Below are 16,154 nucleotides of genomic sequence, written 5' to 3' on the forward strand. Positions count from 1 at the left end.
TCGACAGAGAGTCAAAAATTAGAAATTATGGCTCAAAGCCAAACTGAAAAGGCATTAAAGCCCATATGTTTTACTGGTTTACAGCTGAATTGTTTTGTGCTGTTCCCCTTTTGTAGGGGGCTGCATAGTTTCCAGGATGTCCTATACTGATAGTATGAGCTCGTCTGAGTATTCCTCCTCTGAAGTATGGCATGGTGGAGGTGCTGTTCAGGGATGCATCAACTGCCAGATTGCACTCTGTAACCCCGCCGAAAACGAGGAGATAGTGTTCCTACCCACCCACCGGGGAAGACGTACTTCCAAGATGAAGGTGGAAGACACACCTCCAGAGATAAATGCATGGGGATTTTGTACCAATCTCATGCTTTCCAAAGTCTTTATTTCAGCTACCAACTGTTTATTCATTAGATCATAGAAAATTAATACTTTTGTTCCTTTGTTTTTTTGTTGTTTTTTTTTTTATTTTATGGGGAGGGGATTGTGAGTTTTGGGAAACCCACGAGTCCATACAAGTTTTTTCCATGTTACCCGGATTAGGGGAAGGACTGGTGGTTGCAGAGAAAGAGTGTGGAAAAGTGGGCTCTGGGTGGGTGTGGGATGGGACTCAACACTGCCAGTTTGTGTCTTCCTTTTTCTTTTTCTTTTCTATTTTTCCCCATCCTTCTTGTTCTGTGATGATTTCTGGTGGAGGTAGAGGTGCAGTTCCCTTTTTGTTAGTGGGTGGTGAAGGGCAGTCAACCTTAATGTGACCCTTTTGGCCACATTAGTAACACCTAGGGATTCTGCCCTCCACTTTAACCCTCAGCACTACATCTTCCATAGTGACTGTTTCTATAATTTTTTCGGAGTCTTCTGGGGTGGCTTGAATTAATAACTCAAGCCCTTGCCCCTACCAGTTCTTATGGTCCATGCACATGGCTTGGAGGACCACCACTTTCTCCTCCAAGTCACTGAAAGGTCAGTCTATTGTTTTAGGTTTGATCTACTTCCTTGCCATACCATCTATAATTTGAGATCATCTCTCTCTTGCCCTCTCTGGTTCAACCGGCTGATAGAGAGCACACATCTCTATCTGTGTCAGCCGTTAACCAGGAGCAATAGCATCGGCTGAATGGAAAATGACAATGTAATCCTCACCCTTTCTTCCTCTCAGAATGCACAGCATACACACTACCAAATATCAGCAAACTGCCATCACATCATTACAATTGTCAATCACTATTATGTATATTTTATTGAACACCATTGGCAAATAAATTTGTAAATGTTATTCCTTTCCTCTTCAATGTTGTTATTACACTGCTTCATCCTGCCTTTGACTATCTACATATGGTGACCCTTTGCATGTTACCACTACATTTAGTAACTCTGATGTACACTCACATCAGTCTGTTACAATAATATAATATCCTGTTACAATAATACAATAATATATATCCTGATTACCACTGTTGGCTTTTTATGTTTATTTTTCTATACCATGAAAGAGGTTACTTTGAACACTTGGGTAACTTTGAACAAAATATATTTTGTTTCCTCTTATTGCTTGTTACTAAAATTTTTACAGAATTGTTTAAATGTGTTGTTAAACTTTAGAATTATATTTCTATGATAATATAATTTCAATACAAAAAGTAAAATTTATAAATATAACTTTGATTATCCACTCAAAGAAAAAATTTGTCAGCTTCTTCAAATTCCAGTAAAACAAACGTTTTTGCAAAATATGAATACTTTTGTCAGTAGCTAAAGCACTTCTTGCATAACAGATACAAGTTTTTGTTAAAACATGATGTTTATATAACTAGTTAATTTTCTATTGAAGTGTTTTTATAACTTTGGTATCTTTGTAAAAACTTGTATAACATGATAGCCCCACCCACCATCCTTGGATTATCAAGTGGAGTTATTTTGAATGTTGTTCAAAATAACCGGAATAGCTATTTCCAGCCGTAAGCAAGCTGCTACTATGGTTCAAACTAATAGTGACCAATATAAGTTAGGTATTTAAGATTTTTAAATGTTTTTTCCTATTTATGAACAATATTTCACCCATAGAATTAATGAGGTGTAACTGCAAATTTATCATATTTTTTACAATGGCTTGATAACCAGAATCAGTTTTTCTATCTGTTGCAAAGTCTAATTCTTTAAACTATATTCTTTTTTTTTTAGGATCAACTTGTAGTTTGGATTGAGATTAGCATTAACCAAAAAGTTATGCCAAGAATTTATAATAGAAAACCTGGCTCTCGAAGCTATAAATCCTATAATCAAAAGAGTCTGGATAAAGCAGTGACAGATATTAAAGCAAAGAAAATTACCCTTTGAAAAGCCAGTGTTGTTTATAAAATGCCAGTCAGAACTCTGAGTCATAGATTGAACAATAAGCATAGCAGGCAACCTGGTCACCTTTCAGTGTTCAGTGAAAAAGAAGAAGCAGTGTTTGTTGCTCACATTACAGCTGTTGCAGAATGGGGGTTTCCATTTGATGCTATGGATTTGAGAGTTCTTGTCCATAATTACATCACAGCTCAAGGTCACACAGTAATGCAATTTAAAAACAATTTTCCTTCATCTAAATGGGGCTAATTCATTTTTAAAGTGAAGCAAATCCCAATTAGTATCACGCCTGTACCAAAATATCAAAAGATCCGGAGTATGTTTAAGTGCTACAGAAGTGTCCTTGTACTTCCAGCACTTGAAAGTGACTCTTAGAGTTGATAGAAAACTTATCTCTCCAAATTACATCTTCAACTACAACGAGGTTAACTTGTCAGATGATCTGGGTACGAAGATTCCCTGACCTTGAACAAGAATGGGGTATATAAAATGTGACCTACTGATAACTGTGTGACATATTCTTTAGTGCTATAACACTTAAAGCTGTTCATTGACTTTTCTTTTGTATCTGTTAACAAAAAAACACTTTTTTATAACTCGTTTCTTTGTTCAATGTTGTACTGCATAAGAGTAATTTTGAACATAAGGAAAAAAAAAACATTACTGTTCAAAATAACCCCAAATCAGGGGTTACTTTGAACAGTGACAATTATATAAAAAAAAAGTAATCAAATATTGACTGCAGATTATTTTTATTTCATATATCAGTTTACCTATTTAGTCCCCCTAACAAAGTCAAATTTAGTTAAGATTGAAAAAAAGGTTATGAAATTATTGCAATAAGAATTCTAAAACTGTTCAAAGAATGGTTTCTACATGAGTTGGATGAGTTCTTTTCAGCACAGCTTGCATTCCTTTGTCCTCTACTTCACAAGATCAATCTTCCCTGCTTCATTCCATATTTGGATTGATATTCTTCCATATATTCCCTCTACCTAGAGTATCTCAGTGCTATGTCATCCTCCAAACATACAACATGCCTTGCCAATGTAGCATTATCTCTCAAATCTGATGCTCTTACACCCATCTTTCCTCATCTTATTTGTGGTCCATCATTCCTGTACACTAACATTGCACACCTGCATTCAAAGTCCACATACAGCAATTACTTTTGTACATATGCATTATACAAATTGTTTTTCATTTGGAGGGAGAAATTTTTTAACAAAGGTTTTTTTCTTACTGGACTTGTATACTTAATTTCATTGATAATTAATAGTTCTTTCTACTGTAAACACAAAGCATGAAATTTTGAGGGGGCAGCTAGTCAATTATATCAACCCCAGTGATTGACTGGAGCTTATTTTATTGACCTCAAAAGGATGACAGGCAAAGTCAAACTTGGTAGTATTTGAATTCAGAATGTAAAGCTGGAAGAAAAACCACTAAACATCTTATCTAGTATGCTAACAACTCATATTTCTTTATTGCCCACAAGGAGCTAAACATAGAGGGGACAGACAAAAGTTGATTACATCGACTCCAGTGCATAACTCGTACTTAATTTATCGACCTGGAAAGGACGAAAGGCAAAGTTGACCTCGGCGGAATTTGAACTCAGAATGCAGCGGCAGACGAAATACCACAAAGCATTTTGCCTGGCATGCTAACGTTTCTGCCAGCTTGCCGCCTAGTATGCTAACAATTCTTATTTCTTTATTGCCCACAAGGAGCTAAATATAGAGGGGACAAACAAGGATAGACAAAAGGATTAAGTTGATTACATCAACTCCAGTGCATAACTGGTACTTAATTTATCGACCCGGAAAGGATGAAAGGCAAAGTTGACCTCGGCGGAATTTGAACTCAGAATGCAGCGGCAGATGAAATACCACAAAGCATTTTGCCTGGCATGCTAACGTTTCTGCCAGCTTGCCACCTAGAATGCTAACAATTCTACCTGCTTACCACTAATGAATAATAAAAGGCATAGCTATCAACTGCTGTTTATTTCATTCTTTTTCTAATTCTGCCTTGATAACTAAGCCATACTAAAGCATGGAAAATTGCCAATGTCATTCCCCTCTTCAAAAAGGGTGATCACACAGCACCTATCAAGTACTGTCCTATCAGTTTTACTAGCTGCATCACCAAACTGATCGAGTCTTATGTCAGAGAAACACTGTGGAACTTTTGGAACTCTAACAGCCTTATTCCACCCTCACAATTTGGATTTATCTGTAACTTCATCTGTGGCTAACTCATCAAGTTTCTTGAAGATATCATCTGAATCACTGATGACAGCTCATGAGTAGATATTATCTATTTTGACTGCTAAAGCCTTCAATTCTGTGCCACACAAAAGACTTATGGCAAAACTCTCTGCAAAGGGCATGAAAATGATCTATATAACTGGCTGAAGTCCTTCATTCTCAGTCTTAAAAAGATAATCATGTTTCTAGGACAGCACTCTACACCCAATGAGACGATGTCTGGTGTATCATAGAGATCTATTCTTGGATCCCTGTTGTTTGCTTCATATATTGATGATATAAATACCAACTTGAAGAATATTACAGTGTTGAAATACACTGATGACATCAATCTGTACCTTGATATAAAAAGAATAGATTTTCCTGCAATCAGACCTGGACACAATGCAGCAATGGATTACTGACTGGTGACTCAAACTAGCAGTAAACAAATGCACCACCATGAATTTGGGGAGGAAAAGCCTAGCTTTTACATACTCCCTCTATGACATCAACCTTAAGAAGTCTGTTAGATTTGTAAGGATTAAAAAAATGAATAAGGCAAAAATAAAAGATTAGTTTCTTCCTAATTCTGATGTAAGAGTACTAAATTTTACTAAATATTAGCTCTTTCAGAGAACTACTTAGGTATACTGGGTGCACTAAAGCAGAACCTTTACTGTAGAAATTGAAAGGATTCAGCCAGGCATTAAATTATTGACCCAGTATAAATTTTGACAATTGTATACTAGCAAAGCCAAGTTAAACTCTTTCTTTGTCAGTGGCTAGCCGCAAGCTAGTTCTCAAAATATAGTTTGAAATATATACATATAAAGCATGTAATGGCTTACACACACACATGCACATGCACACACATACATAAATTACATTATGAGAGAGCCATTTTAACCTTTTAAAAACCCATAAATCTTAATCCAACAAAGAAACTACTATGTTGTTGCTCACCCTTGTAGAAATAGTAGCTAATCAACCTCAAATTTTATACCCTACTATCTTACAAACAGAGGATACAGTTGAAAATTAGGACCTGGAAGCAATGTTTGAGAGTTTACTAGCTGGAATGCATTTAGTAATATATCTGTTAAGTGGACAAACAACAACAAAATGTAGTAACTCTTGCATATCTTCCATTCTTTCAAAACATTTTGAATTCCTGGTCTCTCTCTACATTAGTTAGGTTTTTATATACTTCATTTTTTTTTCTTACTTTTTGTTTTGCATTATTTATTTCCTTTCATCTTTTATTTCTTTCAGTCATTTGACTACGGCCATGCTGGGGCACTGCCTTGAAGAATTTTAGTTGATCAAATTGACTCCAGGACTTTTTTCGAGCCTGGTACTTATTCCTTCTGTCTCTTTTGCTGAACTGCTAAGTTGTGGGGACATAAATACACCAACACTGGTTGTCAGGCAGTAATGGGTGGTGGGACAAAAGCACACACACACACACACACACACACACGCACGTGCTCGCACACACACACACACACACAATGGGCTTCTTTCACTTTTCATCTACCAAATCTACTCGCAAGGATTTGGCTAGCTTGAGACTATAGTAGAAGACACTCGCCCAATGTGCCATGCAGTGGGACTGAACCCAGAACCATGTGGTTGGGAAGCATGCTTCTTACCACAGTTAACAATAATTTCATTACTTTATAAACATAGGAGTTGGTAACATCTTTTGCCTCTCTCCTTGTTTATATAAAGCATTACTTTTTTATATACATTTTAATCAGTTCAACTTTTGTGTGTGAGTAACTTTTGTCAATTTGAACTTCAGACTTGCCAGTCTACTTTTGTGTTTAGATTCTATTCCCTTTTACTCCTGTCTTTCTCTTCTTTTGTTCCAATTTCCTGCCTGTTTTATTTTATCTTTTATTTTTTTATCTCCTACTTGTTTCAGTTGTTAGACTGTGGCCATGCTGGAGTACCACTTTGAAGAACTTTTAGTTGAACGAATCGACTCCAGTACTTATTTTTTATAAGCTTGGCATGTATTCTATGATTCTCAGTTTGCCAAACTGCTAAGTTATGGGGATATAAACACACAATCGCTGGTTGTGAAGTGGTGGTGGGAGACAAGCACAAACACTCACACACACATGCACGCGCGCACAAGCACACACAAACGTGCATGCATGGGCTTCTTCCTGTTTCCGTCTATCAAATCTGCTCACAAAGCTTTGATTGGCCCAAGACTTGAACCTAGAACCATGTAGTTGCAAAGTGAGTTTCTTACCAACAGTCATGCCTGACCCTATTTATGCATGAAATACTACTATTAATATTACTAATAGTCTCAGAAATTTTTTTCTTTGTATGAGGGAAGAAGCAGGAACTCCTTACTACAGATAGATAAAGAAACTTGAAACCTTTCACATGTGCTGTCTGCACAATATCTGTAACATAAAATGACAGGATGTGATATCAAATTTCAAAATTTTAGTAAAATGTGATACCTCTGTTATCAAAAGCATGCAGTTGAGAATTCAGAGCAGACAGGTAGACATCCTGTTTGAAGGAAAAATGATCATGTTCTAAAAAAATTCTTTTGTATGGCCAACAAGTACAGGGATATTGCAGTAAAGAAAGACCCATTGTTAGGTATAAGGCTAACTTGAAGCAATCACTAAAATCTCTAGAGCTTAATTTGACATCTTGGGAAAGTCATTGCCTCGACTGGTCTGCATGGCATAAAATGTGACATGATGCCATAAAACAATTTTTCAGTTGAAGAAACAGAACAATAAAAGAGTTATATCCTGCAATCAACAGACAAATTTGTTCAATTCCAGGCAAAATCAAAATCATCAGTGTTCCTATTGTGACTTCACACTTGGACTCAAACTACTTCATACCTGGACTCAAATTACTTCATACCTGGACTCAAGTTACATTTATACACCCATTGCTAACAGATGCAACTTCTTTTATTTTCAATCTTATCCCACCTTCTTTCTGTTTTTTTTTTCTTCATTTAACCCTTTCCTCCGAACATTCATACTTTGAAATCAACAGAAGTGACCATCAGCACTAAAAGTAGTTATCTGCCGCAGTTTCCTCAAGGATGGGTTGGGAATGAATAGTTAATAATGTCATCCAAGAAATATGTGGACACTGTCACAAAGCATGTTCATGTTAGCATTTACTGTGATAAAGTTAAAAGTTAGGACAAATTCTATTGCCATGAAAAGAAGAGGAATCTGATAGAGACTAGAGACAGACCCTTCAATTGACATATGAAGTTTTTTTTCTCAGTTGAAAGGGCTTTCATAGCACAGAAAATATGAAAAAATTTGGAAAAATTTCACTTTTTATATAGGAGCAAACTATGTGTTGAGGCTAAATAACACTTCTATGACATAATTTTTCTAATTTTAACTTCATGTTATTTCCCAAACAATTATAGCTCTAAAATATATTGACACACAAACAACTCTCTCTCTCTCTCAGAGATAAAGAGAAGGGGAAGAGAGAGGATAAGAGAGGTGGTGGGAATTATTCTAAATAAACTTATAAGTCATTGCTAAGAAACAGAATTTTATGATTTCCATGATCTGAAAAATAAACAGTTTTCAAGAAGTGAGGAACCAAAATATTTCAGTTTAAATATCATGATGACATTTGTTCTCTCTCTCTCTCTCTCTCTCCCTCTCCCTCTCCCCCTCTCTCTTTCTTTCTCTCTCTCTCTCACTTTGTCTGTCTGTTTCTCTATTAATCTATCTCTCTTTTCTTTTCCTACTGGAAAAGTACCACCTCTATAGCAAGACACCTATTTCTATCCCTTTATTATAATCCAGTCTCTCAATTGGATTCAAAGCCATCTCCTTCTTTCGAGGTAAACTATTCAAAGAAGACTTCAAAAGTAACTAGTAATGATTTCTCTTGAAAAATCAACAAAATTTGGCATCATGGTGTTATCATGTACCTGCAGTAAAAGGGTTTAGCCCTCGAGGACATTGAAGCTGACATAGTTGATACATAAGAGGATGCCACTCCAGCTTTATCTACAGTGTAAAAGAGAGCAGCTGAATTTAAGAGGGAATGGAGAGTCTTGAAGATGACCCAAGTTTTGGATGTTCTGCAATTGCTACCACTGAGGAAAACGTTGATTGTGTTCACCACATGGTGATGGATGACCAGTAATTGACTATAAATCAAATAGCCAGTGCTATTAGCATATCCCATAAGAGAACTGAGAATATTCTGCACAATGAGCTTGGCATTATGAAGATTTCTATTTGGTGAGTGCCACATCTTCTAGCACCTGATCTAAAGCACACCAGGTTGATTACATCACAGGAAAATCTGACATTGTTTCAGGTAGATCCAGCTGGTTTCTTAACTCAAGATGAGTGTTGGCTTCCTTACTTTGAGGCAGAGACAAGTTCTTGATTTCAGTGGCTGCTGTAACTGACTGTGTCTTTGAACTGTTTGATCAGCCTCCCTATTTTCTGATTTGGCCTCCTCTGACTATCATCTGTTCCTCAACATGAAAAAACACTTGGCTGGGAGCCAGTATCACCATGATGATGATGATGTGAATCTGCTGTTGACCAACAACATGAAAGCTTCTTCAGCAATGGGATTCAAGCACTGCAACATTGATGGAAGAAGTGTGTGAACTATAAGGGGGACTATGTGGAAAAGCTAATCTTATTTGATCCACATTTAATGAAAGTCTCTTGGTCAGCCTATGAACTTTTCAGGCAATCCCTGTCCGACTGTGTGCAAAATAACTCAGAAAGTTGTGAACAGTATTTGATAAAACTTGCAAGAAAAGTTGGTAATGACACAAAGAACAGATGATGAAATTTTGGTAGTCAGCCGGGAATTTTTATGGATTCTTGAAGGATTTTTCATTTGTTTTATTTACTTTACATGAAGTATTAGTTACATTCTTTGATTATCTCCCTTGAAAACACGTTCATCGTTTGCAGGTAACCTATGGTGGCGTTGCTGTTTCCAAAGTTTATTTTCGTTTCTTTATTAGTAATTTTACTTGCATATCTATCTTAAAATGAGCTGCTTGGCAGAGGTCTGTGGAGGCTGACATGACAAGGCTTAACTATTGGTATTGACTCAAAAAGCTCAGGCTTTGCTCCCTCCATCGCCGCTGTGAGCTCTATATCATCTGTATGATGTGGAAAATATTCCATCAACATTGCCCATCTTTCAGATTTGTCCGAGGCTTAGTCCCTGTGCCATCCGTCCACTACAGAAATGTTCGTGTCATATCACAACACTATGACAGAACTATTTCACCTCAATTGGCCCTGCTCTCTTCAACATCGTGCCAGATACACATAAAGGAGGAAAGTGACTTCACAGCATTCAAATGATCCCAGATGATTACCCCCAACAAATACCAGATAAACCACCCACACCCAGATATGTCTCTGAAAACAATAACCCTCTGCTTGAATGGGCTATGGTTCCCCAGAGCTGACTGTTTATCTCTTCCAGGCGGTGCTATTAAATTAGACATGGCCTGAGTCAACTTTGGCCAAAACTTATCTAAGTAATCTAATCTATGCTGTAACCTTTTAAGCAAAGCATGACAACGTGAGCAGAGGCTGATATCTTAACATTTCTGATGGTCTTAAGTATAGAAAAAAATTATTAAAAATTTATATAGAACTACATTCAGAGTATGTCTATAAGCTATTGTGTTTAGACCTGGTTTCTATCCTCAAACTGTTCCATTTTGTAGATGCAATTTTTTTTTTAATAAAGCACTCCAAAATTAGAAAAATCAAAAACCTGCAACAATCTCAGTCCCATGAGTATTGGTTAATGGATTTTCAACTATGTAAAGAAACTGATTGTGGTGATCGTAGTTTTGACGGTAATTGTGGTGAAAGCAGAGACAGTGTTGATGATGACGATGGTCGAGATAAGTATGGGAGGAGGATAAATTAGTATTAGTGGTTATAATGGTGACAGGAGTGGTGTGATGTGTGATGCTGAGGTGATGGTGGTAATAGTGGTGTTGATGATAGTGTTAGTTGTGTGATGGTGATATTGTTGTGGCTATACTGGTTGTGGTGGTGAAAGTGACTGTCAAGATAACCGTCATGATAATGTTGATGACGGTGTATGTGGTTGAAGTGGAAGCAATAACAATGCTGCTGATGATGTTGGTGGTTGTGGTGGTGGTGATAGTGGTAGGATAGTTGTGGTGGTGATTGTGATATGGTGGTAGTGGTGGTGGTGGTGGTGGTGATAGTTGTTGTCGTCGTCGTAGTGCTGCCCCTGCTGGTTTGGCAGAGGTCTGCGCTCTCCAAGTGCTTTTCTAGTTATATTCAAAATTATTCCTATGATTTGTGTAACTCTATCTCAGTGTTTTTCTCTTCCTTTCTCCCTGATTTAAAATGATAGCAATTATTCTAATTCACTGCTTGAATATATAATTTAACTGACTATTTATTGTTCTACTACTTTTCACTGATGATGTAGAAGAAAAACAGAAACAAATTGTCAGTATATGTAGCACAAATATGAAATATCAGTTTCAAATTTTGGCACAAACCCAGCAATTTTATTTAGAGAAGTGGGTAAATCAATTACATCAACCCCAGTATTCAGCTAGTATTTATTTTATTGATCCCTAAAAGGATAAAAGACAAAGTCAACACCAATCTTTAATATGAAATATTAAATGCATGAACAGTGCAGCATTTTGAGTCACTTATATGGATTAACTAAATAAAAAAAAACATGATACAGTTTTACATGCTTTCCTCCTGAACACGAAAATGAATGACTCAATAATTAAATGGCTTCTAACAATGCAAGGGGCTTGATATATTCATAGATGTTAGTCCTGAAGACGATACAAGAGGAGCATATGCTCATGCCCAGGCTCACCTATCTTAGACACACACATATGAAATATGACTATTTGTTAACATAAAGGCTAAAGATGGAAAAAATTTTCTAATATATATATATATATATATATATATATATACATATATATATGTATATATATCATCATCATCATCATCGTTTAACGTCTGCTTTCCATGCTAGCATGGGTTGGACGATTTGACTGAGGTCTGGCGAACCAGATGGCTGCACCGGGCTCCAATCTGATCTGGCAGAGTTTCTACAGCTGGATGCATTTCTTAACGTCAACCACTCTGAGAGTGTAGTAGGTGCTTTTAAGTGCCACCGGCATGAGGGCCAGTCAGGCGGTACTGGCAACGGCCACACTCAAATGGTGGTTTTTATGTGCCACCTGCACAGGAACCAATATATATATATATATATATATATATATATCATCATCATCATCGTTTAGCGTCCGCTTTCCATGCTAGCATGAGTTGGACGGTTCAACTGGGATCTGGGAAGCCAGAAGGCTGCACCAAGCCCAGTCTGATCTGGCAATGTTTATACGGCTGGATGCCCTTCCTAACGCTATATATATTTATTCATTGTGCACTAAACAGTGTTTATTCTCTGCTTTTGTTTGTATATATGAAGTGTGGGAGGAATGCTACACATGAAGCCTTGCCGTATAGCCTTTTGGCGTTACTGCATTGTGGTATATGTGAATATGAAATAAATCCAATGATGATATACATGGTTTATGAATAACAAAATGACAAGCTGGCTAAATAATATAGCAGAAAATGAATTGCTGCTGGTTTAGATTTTAATACTTAACTGTGAAGAGAGGAAAAGAGAAAGAGAGAGAGAGAGAAAGAGAGAGAAAAAGAGAAAGAGACATACACAGACATAGGCCGACAGTACTAAGGGAAATAACTTCTATGGGCCACATGAATAATTTCCCCTAACTTCTTTGATTTCACATCCGTTGTCCATGTTGGCATAAGGTTGGATGGTGTTATCAGAGCTGGCAAGTCGGGGTGGGGGTGGGGGTGTTGGTGGGGCTGTACCAGAGTCCAGTCTGATTTGGCATGGTTTCTAGGGCTGTATGCCCTTTCTAATGCCAACCACTTTACAGAGTGTGCTGGATACTTTCACAAGGCACTAACAAGGGCGCTTTTATGTGTTGCAGCACAAGCACTTTTATGCATCGTTGCACAGGCGCTTTTACATGACACTGCTATGAGTGCTTTACACAACCAGAAGGATCAGTCTTTAATACTTCTGCTGCGAGGTGTGGATCTGGTCAAAAATTGTAACACTTTTTTTTAAATAACAAAAACCTTTGGAAATTGATCAAGGAAGCCTGTGTAGAGTATGCTATGCTGATACTGTTTAAAAAACTGAAACACGTGCATAGATGTCCCTTGTTGGCAAAGATCATAATTTCCTCAAAGCATGTAAATTAACTTCAAGAAATAACTTCCTCATTTCTTTATATCATAGTCCTTTTCCTTTTACGAGTTGTTAAGAATTGCCACTATGCATTTGTTTTCTACCTCTAGTTAAGAGGGAGATTTTCATTAATTCAAAACTTTTTTGCATACAGCATTTAGAACACCGCTCCTTAACGTGTTTAACCATATAGACAGTGTGTATATAAGAGAGATAGAGAGAGAGAAGCTGACAGAGAAGAGTCCGTATGAGAGAGAAAGTGTGAGAAAGAAGGAAAGAGAGAGAGGCGGAAAAGGTAGTTGCATCATCATTATCATTTAACGTCTATTGTCCTTGCTGGCATGGGTTGGACAGTTTGACTTGGGCTGGCATGCCGGAAGGCTGCACCAGACTTTAGTCTGATTTGGCATGTTTTTCTATGGTTGGATGCCCTTCCTAATGCCAACCACTCTAAGAGTGTAATGAGTGCTTTTATGTGCCACTGGCACAAGTGCCATTTGCATGACACTGGTGTGCATTTACATGCCCATTTGTGTGACACTGGTATCTGCCACAATTGCGACTTTGCTTGGCTTGATGGGTCTTCTTCTCAAGCATGACATAATGTCAAAGGTCTCGGTCACTGCCTTCATGAGGCCCAACACTCAAAAGGAATTCAGCCACTTTGCCTTTGTGAGGCCCAATGCTTGAAAGGAACTCTTGCCACTTTGCCTCCGTGAGGCATGATGAATAATTATTGGGTTCATTTCTTGGAAGGATTTTTATATTTATTTGTTATCTGTTAATGCAGCTGGGGTTTGTCATCAACCTCCTCATCATCATTGCTTTAACATTCACATGTCCAGTTGTATGTGGCAAAATGTGTGAATGTAAGGGGTTAATGTTAGTTAAAAGTGACCCATTAAGATGAATTTGCTTTTTAGGAGAAATTTTGGTGAATCTAAGAATGACACTTTAGCTATAAAATAGGATTGATAAAAACCTTATTGCAAGAGATAGAATTTAAAGTGTAGCAGAATATAAATCTTGGGGCCAAGTATTTTTAGGGTAAATTTTATAAGGGTAATTGAATAGATTTTATGTCTTTGTGGATCAGGAGGTAACCTGTAGAAGCCACCCTCATTGCATGGAAATTTAGAGTGCATGTTATATAATAAGATAAGATTAACTAAGTGACTTGAATAAGTGAAGTCCAAGTGTACTCAGGCTGATGTCAACAGGTTCATTGGAAATCATATTTATCTGCTGTTGTTGTAACGTTTTCTGTCATCTTTTATCTCTTATCTGTTGTTTGTTTCACTCATTAGACTGTGACCATAATGGGGCTCTGCCTTGAGGAATTTCACTTGAATGAATTGACCCCTAATCAGTACTTTTTATTTATTTTTGAAGCCTGCTACTTATTCTGTCAGTCTCTTTTGCCAAACTGCTAGGTTATGGTGCTTAAAAATACCAACACCAGTTGTCAAGCATTGTTTGAGAGATAAATACAGACACAAAGCCACACACACACACACACACGTAAATATCATCATCATCATCATTTTGCATCCGCTTCCCATGCTAGCATGGGTTGGACGGTTCAACTGGGGTCTGGGAAGCCAGAAGGCTGCACCAGGCCCAGTCTGATCTGGCAATGTTTCTACGGCTGGATGCCCTTCCTAACGCCAACCACTCCATGAGTGTAGTGGGTGCTTTTTATGTGCCACCAGCACTGGTGCCAGACGGGGCTGGCAAACGGCCATGGTCGGATGGTGCTTTTTACGTGCCACCGGCACTGGGGCTAGGCCAGGCTGGCAACGGCCACGATCGGATGGTGCTTTTTACGTGCCACCGGCACGGAGGCCCGTCGGGGCAGCGCTGGCAACGGCCACATTTGGATGGTTCACTTACGTGCCACCGGCACTGGTATCACAGCTACAATTTCCATTGATGTTGATCGATTTCGATTTTGATTCTGCTTTCCACTTGCGTCAACAGGTCTTCACAAGTAGAGTTTTGTGTCTCAAGAAGGAAAGGTATGCATAAGTGGACTGGCTACATCCCAGGTAGAGGCCATGGGTTATGGTCTCACTTGTCCTGCCAGGTCTTCTCACGCATACACACATACATATCTTTTACCTTTTTTACTTGTTTAAATCATTACATTGCGGCTATGCTGGAGCACTGCCTTGAGGAAATTTAGTCAAATTAATCAACCCTAGTACTTAATTTCTTTTTAAACCTGTTACTCGTTGTATTGGTCTCTTTTGCTGAACCATTAAGTTATGAGTGGTTTAAACACACTAACACTGTTTGTCAAGCAGTGTGGGGGACAAACATACACACACACCTGATGGCTTCTTTTCTGTTCCTGTCTACCAAATCTACTCACAAGGCTTTGATTGGTCTAAAGCTATAGTTGAAGACATCTGCCTGAGGTGCCATGCAGTGGGACTGAACTTGGAACTATGTGGTGGAGAAGCAAACTGCTTAGTACACAGCCACTCCTGTGCATGTAGGATACTGTTCTTATCTTTTTCACAGTTAGGAGAGAACTGACTGGAATATGAAGCTGATTTTATAAGAAGTCTTTTATGGTGGATAGGAAGTACACAGTTTGTAATGTTGAGCTATGTGAAAATACTGAATGGCCTTGAACCAGTTTATTACTACACCTGTACTTTCCATAGAGTTAGTGGATATTGTTGGGGGTAATTTCATCAAGAATTGCTTGTTGACTTTACTTGGATCAATGAGACTAGTGAAGTTTAACTAAAGTTTGGTTTGTGTTTTTCAAAAATTATAGTTGGGTTTTTAGGATAAAAAATTCAACTCAATTTCTAAATTCTGGGCTATCTATGCAGAATTTGTCAGTGTTAAGGATAGTAATGTCAAAGTGTTAAGAGTATTTTTTGGTGGGTGCCTGTTATGGAATTGGAGGCTACTCATTGTATGTTGCATGAATCTTGTTGGTCTAGGGGCATGATTCTTGCTTTGGGTGCGAGAGGTCCCAGGTTCAAATCCCGGACAAGCCCATCATTATTTTACACTCACAGATTGGTTGGCATTAGGAAGGGCATCCAGCTGTAAAAACTCTGCCAGATCAGATTGGAGCCTAGTGCAGCCATCTGGTTCGCCAGTCCTCAATCAAATCGTCCAACTCATGCTAGCATGGAAAGCAGACATTAAACAATGATGATGATGATGATTTCTAGTTTTGTCCAACTACAAGTGTGGACATTGTTAATTAATTTTTTA

General features: G+C 37.8%; 1 long non-coding RNA gene across 1 annotated transcript; it reads right to left on the bottom strand.

The window, feature by feature from the left end:
* Positions 1 to 237: 237 nt before the first annotated feature.
* LOC118763660 lies at positions 238 to 8,259 on the bottom strand. Its single transcript, XR_004999429.1, has 3 exons — positions 8,245 to 8,259; positions 7,605 to 7,610; positions 238 to 669 (listed from the first exon to the last, which is right to left on the bottom strand). It is a non-coding gene; the product is annotated as an uncharacterized LOC118763660 (long non-coding RNA).
* Between the last annotated feature and the right edge of the window lie 7,895 nt (positions 8,260 to 16,154).

Source organism: Octopus sinensis, linkage group LG5, assembly GCF_006345805.1.
Source record: "Octopus sinensis linkage group LG5, ASM634580v1, whole genome shotgun sequence".
Classification (NCBI taxonomy): domain Eukaryota; kingdom Metazoa; phylum Mollusca; class Cephalopoda; order Octopoda; family Octopodidae; genus Octopus; species Octopus sinensis.